The sequence below is a fragment of the Rhinolophus sinicus genome, linkage group LG15 (genome assembly GCF_036562045.2).
Source record: "Rhinolophus sinicus isolate RSC01 linkage group LG15, ASM3656204v1, whole genome shotgun sequence".
Lineage (NCBI taxonomy): Eukaryota > Metazoa > Chordata > Mammalia > Chiroptera > Rhinolophidae > Rhinolophus > Rhinolophus sinicus.
In genome coordinates this window covers 27,470,595-27,477,716 of record NC_133764.1, presented here as the reverse complement: position 1 = coordinate 27,477,716, position 7,122 = coordinate 27,470,595, and the positions used below count along the sequence as shown (strand labels likewise).

The 7,122-nt window shown below is 45.8% G+C and overlaps 1 long non-coding RNA gene across 1 annotated transcript; it reads right to left on the bottom strand.

Annotated features, from left to right (window-relative positions):
- Positions 1-218: 218 nt before the first annotated feature.
- On the bottom strand, positions 219-6,154 carry LOC141568801 (uncharacterized). The gene is made up of 3 exons (XR_012492013.1): positions 5,956-6,154; positions 529-589; positions 219-424 (listed from the first exon to the last, which is right to left on the bottom strand). It is a non-coding gene; the product is annotated as an uncharacterized LOC141568801 (long non-coding RNA).
- Positions 6,155-7,122: the final 968 nt, after the last annotated feature.

The following is a 7,122-nucleotide window of genomic DNA, read 5'->3' as shown; positions in this document are numbered from 1 at the left end:
CTGTATGGGTGAAGTGTGGCCGACCCTGCTCTCACCTTTCTCTCCTCACCTCCATAGCGTTGGTTCATCCTGTGTTGTTGGAACTAGCGGAACCTTCTTCTCACTGTCCTCTCTGCTCTGGTCTCTATCACTCCCACCCACCCACATGCCCCTTTATCCCCTGTGATTCTCTCTGTCCCAACTGCTGTCAGAGGTAACTTAGACGTCCCTGAAATTATTCTGTTGCCCTTTCTTCAGTTTCTCCACTGGTCTTCTGCTGCCTACAGGATAAAGCCCCAACTCCACAGCATGGCATGTGAGACCTCCACCATCTGTGTGAAGGAACCGACTAGAACACAATTTAATTCTCACGGGATGCTCGGAGAACGGCTCCACGCACTGTCCTTCTGGAACAGCGGTGATCCTGTCCATCTGCTGTCCTTCCCTGTAAATGGGTCTTTGTGAAATTCTGTTCCCTTGGCCAGACACCATCCCATCCCATCCACCTGGAAAAACTCTTCATCCTCCAAGACCCTGCCCGAGGGTTACCTGATCTGTGACATCCTCTCCAAGAAGTCCTGCTCTTCCATGCTCTAGGAAAATGCTAGTCCTAGCAAGAAACATATAAATAGAAATTATTTCCACAAAAATAAATGTAAAATGGCTGGATTTAGTTCCTTGATGCCCTGAATGCCACCATTCCAAACTCCTCACCCACTGATATTTCCCCCAGTTAGACTGCCCTGCATGCACTCAGAAAGGATAGAGGCTTTACACAATTCTTCCCACATATATGGTTCCCTGAGACAGTGAGAGTTGGGCAGATGGGAAAAGTGGAGTGAACGGTTCACCCACATCTACCTCCATCAATTCTGCCCCTCCATCTGGGAGGCTAATGTCCAATGAGGGCCTGGCCACTCTGTGACTATCATGGCCCTGGGCACTTATACTTTCATGGGCTCTTTCCTCCATTAAAAAAAAAAATCTATCTGTTTATCTATCTATCTATCTATCTATCTATCTATCTATCTATCTATCTATCTATCATCTATGTATCTAAAAGGTATGGTGTTTCCCAGAAAATAAGACCTAGCCAATCAGCTCTAATGCGTCTTTTGGAGCAAAAATTAATATAAGACCTGGTCTTATTTTACTATAAGACCGGTCTTATCTAACATAATATAATATAAGACCGGGTCTTATATTAATTTTTGCTCCAAAAGACGCATTAGAGCTGATTGTCTGGCTAGGTCTTATTTTCGGGAAAACAGGGTAGCTAGTTTTTTTTACAATCTTGGTATAAAAACATACACAATCTAAGCTGCCTTCATTATCATATATTCATGACTGTCATATTCATTTTTTTCTTTTGGATTTATAATAAAATAAATTTAAAACATTTTGGGGGCTCCTAAAGATATTGTGGGCCCCAGACACTGCACCACAATGGAGAAATGTGACCTGTGCCTAGTGGAGAAGCTGACCCTGACTGAGGGCAAAGTTCATTGAAAGCCCAAAGAGCTGACCTCCTCTTCACTGCTCTTTGAGACCTTAGAGGAGAAATGTAGATTAGTGCTTTCTGCTACCATCTTACCAAGACTCACTCAATAACACATGTTGAGTCTTTTCAGGCAAAAATTGCCAAGGTACATACCATTGATACATCTGCTCAATACACAATGGATAACAAAAGTGTGTATTACACAAACGAGCCTTGTAAATACATAATAGCCCAGAGAGGTTGGCGTTTGATGCTGTTCTTTGCAAGAAGTTAGGATTGAGTTATGGGGCCACTAGCACTACTGAATTATTATTAATGTTTACATTCAATTTATATGTAGTTAAGGACACTGAGAATCAGAGGAATTTAGTAACTGGGCCAAGATGACACAGAGGACAAATGAAATGGTGACTCCAGAATTTCAACCCCAGTCTGTACCCTTACAAGCAGCTTTGGACAGACTGAGTTTGAGGTACCCAAGGGCCTTCCAGGGAGCGAGATGTCCAGGAGGTACTTAGATAAACTAGTTCAAGGCTTAAGTGAGACCCTTAGCTCATGACATAGATTTGGAAATTATCTGAGTACAACTGGCATTTAAAGATTCAAAAAGGATCAGCTCATTCATTCCTTTGCAGTCTCTCGGTACCATCGGGCCCAAGCCAGAGGGCTTCCCTAGAATAGTTTCTGTACCTTTCAACCATCCAGATCCGGCCTCCCTCTTTGGGAAGCTGGGTAGCTTTGCTCCCTTGCTGGCTCTCACTCCCTACTCTTTCCCAGGTATGCCTGGCTTCTGAGAAACATTTAGACATAACTTTCTGTTCACAGACCCTGGCTACCAGGCTTAGAATTTCAGCTTCGGCCCCACCATTTCTCGCTGGATTAGATGACAGAACTTGACTTTCCTTACTTTGATGCCAGATGATCTCTATGGACCCAGCTCCTGGGTGACAGTCTATGACTCACCCATCCAGTAAATATTTATTGAGCACCTTCTATGTGCTAGACACCATTACAAGTACTGAGGATACAACTGTGTATAAAGTAAACAAAGTCCTGACCCCAAGGGGCTTATAGTCTAGAGACAGGAGGCAGATACTAAACAAAAAAATCTGCTATGTGTCTGAGGAAGAGAAAGCTGCATAAAGTAGAATGACTGTGGGCCTGGAAAGGGTTCTGAGGAATAGTGGCCATACTGGGGAAGGGTGTGAGTAGGGAAGGACTCTTGGTGGGGGAGGGCGGTTCAAGCTGAGACTCTCATGAGGAGAAGGTACTGGCCATGAGAAAATGGGGTGTATGTGGGGCCTTTCCAGCAGGAGCGTCAGTCCTGAGGTTGTCTGGGCTTGGGTGTCTGAAAAGCCCGCCTGATGGGAGAGCGAATGACTTGGAAAGTCAGGAAGAGCCAAAGGTGGGCTGGGGGTCCTATCCTGCATGAGAAGGTCCAATCCAAGGCCGCCAAGGGTTAGCTGACAAGGTGAGAAGTGAAAAATAAAAGTCAAGAGAAGATGCTCTTTCCTAAGGAAGGAGGAGGGAGGAAGGGGCAAGAAAGAAGCAGCAGCAGGACTAGCTACACAATTTGCGGGGTCCTCTTCTTAAAAAATTATTAACAATTTCAAGAGAGCAACAGCAGAGCACCAAAATTAGCGTGGGCCTTTCTGAGCATCTGGCGCTGTGTGACTGAACAGGACACACAGCCCATGATGCTGGCCCTGGGCCTGGTGGGGTCCCTCAGGAAGATGAGGCAGCCGAATCGAGGTCCTCCCTTCACCGCAGGCTGAGCTGAGCCTCAAAGGCAGGGTCCCACCACAGGGGACAGGTGGTGGATTAAAATTTTCTACTTTGATGAAAATGTTGCAATTGGACAATGTCGCAAAACCAACACAATTTATGTAGCTTTTTTTGTGGACTTTAGATAGTTGTGTTACACTTCTGATAGTTGCAGTGTTTTCTTTTTCCTTGGGAGATTGCAAGGTGGTGGGGGGTGAGGGAGGGTAAGGGGTGTGGGCAGGAGCCAGTGCCGTCTCTCCTCTTCCCTCTCTCCCCCAGGGCAGCAACAGGGTAAACCTCTGAGCAGGCGTAATGTTTTGTCTTCTGGGCAGACAGAGTTGGTTGGAGTCAAGAATGTTTAAACCCGTACATTACGTCAAATATCATTTATATCAAACCACCCCTCCTTAATCTTAAGCTAATTACTTTACGTTTAACACAGAGTGTCTGACCGTGGTAAATCATTTACCCTCCTGAGCCTCAGATTTCCTCATCTGTAAAATGGAGATAATTATACTTCACAGGGGCGCTGAGAGGATGAAATATGTGAAAAGCTTTTTACAGAGTATTAAGGTTTAAACAAATACCCGTTGTACCACAGGTCTGCTCGGCAGCTGCCCGGTTGGTGCGGGGAGCTCGGGACAGCCATGGATTGGCAGAAGCCTCTCTTGGTGCCATCTGACTCCTGGGCTCTGGTGTATTCTTAACAATCAACTTCTGATCTTACTTCAGCTTCTCAAGCAGCTTCCTTTCCTGGGGAGATCCCCTCGGCTTGTCAGTTACATCTCAGATCACAGGCCAACAATCCTGGTTTACATACCAGACTCCTGTGAGTTGGGCTGGCTTCGTCATTTTAATAGTCCCTAGAACCGAGAAGAATCCAGACTCTGGCTGCACTTGAGGGTCAGTAGGAGGCAAGCGATCATTCTGACTCATTTCTTAATACATAGCGCACTGGGTAATACTCTTACGAAGGCGTGTATTTATGATGCAGTGGTCCCCACGCTCGAGGGTGGAGAGTGTGGGAGTCTACCATGATTCTCACTCAGGCCTTGGCAGTGACTGTTCCTTCTGCCTAGAAGGCCTTTCCCCCAGACATCCCATGAGGGGTGTCGCCTCCTCCAGACCTTCTCTGTCCACCTCATCCCAGAGGGTCTTCTACCCTGTTCCCCATCCCCTCTCTATGCTTCCTGTCCTGCTCAATTCGTTCTGGCACATGCCCACCTGATATATGTTCTGTGGGTTTGTTGTTGGGCTCTCCCCATCCAAATGTTACCTCTGAGAGGTCTGTGACTCTGTTCTGTTCACTGCTGTTGCCAGGCCTATGGCTCAGAGCATTTGGCCGGCAATGGGATCCAGCTAGAACTTATAGCATTCTTTTGTTTTCATTGGATTTGTTTTTTAAAATACCTTCTGTTCATGACAAGTGATACTATTTTACATTTATAGCAGTAATATGGTTTCCTTTAAAAATACATTTAAGAATGCAAATAATTTTAAAAGATCAAGGAAATAATGGTGATACTTGGATGTTGCTAAAGATGAACTGGGGCTGTAAGAAAAGTGGTCAGGCTGGCAGGAGCCGGCTCATGGATGTTCATGACACCTGGTCCGGCTCTGTGGGCCTAACTTCCTTTCCATAAAGCTCTATGCTTCTCACTTCCTGCCCCCCTGCCTTAAATACCCTGCATCTTAGCACACAAGCCAGAACGTGCACGTGGCTTGCTGGGTCTGCACACGCTAGTGGTGCTGGGTTGCAGCCCATTTTTTCTTTTTCTTTTTCCCAAATAAATCCTTTTTGGTGACGGAATATCTAGTTGATATGAGTGTTCAGTTGACAACGTCAATATTTGGGAAGATGAAACAAAACTAGTGCTCTGTGGATGCCTTTTGGGGACTCTCCCTGGCCGGTAAACCCATTCTGGGAACTGCTTACATCACACGTAAATGTGTACATGCACACACACATGCACGCGCACACACACACACACACACACACACACAACACGCCGCTATTACTGAACTGTTAAGCCTCCAGAGCTAGGTTCCTGTTCCCTCCTACAAGTGGATGGCAGAGTAGACAGAAGGGCTTTAGAGAGCCGAGGGCAGTGGTGGTGAGTACCCACTTCCGAGGGCTCTTCTAAGGCCTCTGCACATTTCTGCCCTCGTGGTCCACGACACACTGTCTCCTTCTGCCTCGTTTTCTCATTTAAGCCAGATTGAGCTGCTGATCCTGGCAACCATAGCCCTACACACTGTGGTCTTCTGCAGTTCAAGACAAACTGTGTCAAGAGGTGTCCCAGGAGGCGGGGGAATATTGCGCAGGGCAGGAAGAAGCTATTTAGTCACTCAGTTCTCACTCATGGTGACCCAGCCATGGGCAGGCGCTGTGCTGCTGTGCTAAGTGTTGAGGATACAAAGTACCCCCGCCCCCAAGGAACTCTTCATTTAGTGGGTGTCAGCCTTCATCATCCAATCAATACACGTTGAGTAATGGGAAGCAAGGTTGAAGAGGGTGCGGGGGGCGTTGAGATATGTCAGGGCGTTCTCCAGTCCTGACCATCCCCTGGGAGGTGTTTCTCCAACATGCTATTACTGATTCATGTGTAAAGTACAGCTCTTTCTAAGGGTATTTTAAGTTTTAATGGAGAATTCCCAACTCAAAGAAAGGAAGGTGGGGAATGAATGAACGAATGCAATTTAGGGCTCACCTCAGGGTGAAGATGCCACGCTTGAGCTTTTGGACAAGGCTTCTGGTTACTGTGTCTCAGGGTCCCCCACTGGAGCATGGGATCAGATTGTGGCTATCTGTCCTGTTACTTGGTCACACAGTCTAGTCCATAGACTATGGTGCAGAGACAATGTCCAATCTTGAACCTAGAAATTAATTGAAATAATGTACCATTTCCATGTTTTTACTTGTGAAATTCACCATCAGCACTTCTTCCATTTCTCAAATCATAACCTGCGCACCAAATTAAGAAACACACAAAAATCTGTAATGCATCGATGCAGCCGGGCTCTGAAAATAGCAGCTGCAGCCACAAACCAAAGAACAGGCCTTTGTGAACATAGTGAAAGACGCTGTTTGTCCTGTGCTCATCTTTTAAGCCACAGATAGAGCTCCCCGCTATTACTAAAGTAGTATCCTTAAGCAAAGAGAGGAATCAATTAGGGGAAAGTAGGATGTCTTAGTCCATTAGATTTTCCTTTTCCTACTAAGGTTACAAGGCCCTAATTTTCCAACCAGAGACCTTATGAATTTACATGAAGGCAGGTAGCAGACCCATTGCAAAATAAAGATTTGACAGCATTAGCAGAGGCCAGGCTCAAGATGAAGCACACAAAATCGGAGATGGGCCCCTTCTGTGGTGTAAGGACCCTTGCTCCCTGCGTGCTGTGTTACCCTGGGGCCCACCTTCAGGAACACAGATCCACTCCAATAGCTCCAGTGCATTTGCTTCAAACTAAACTGGGCCTCATTTTTCAAACAACACTGAATTGATCTCCTCAGACAAATTAACACTACTTAGGAAGATCAGTCAGTTTCAGAAACACTTCTCTATTAGACTCGAATCTAAACCACACAACTTCCTGAGCAGTTTCACACGTGGAGCTCCCTTCCCAGCCAATGCAGCACTTTTTTTTTTTTTTTTTTGTATTAAAAATATCAAGAGATACCATTCGGAGTCAGACCGATAGTCTAGACAGTCTATATTTTTTTGAGTGGCACCAAGGTCATGCTTTAATCTACCCTGACCACATTTAATTGTCCTCTGTCCATCATTAGCAATGCTAAGGCTGAAAAAGTATGCAAAATCCCTTAGGGAGTTCAAGTTAGCCTGACAGATAAAAAAGTCAGAGCTTAGCAGATGGCA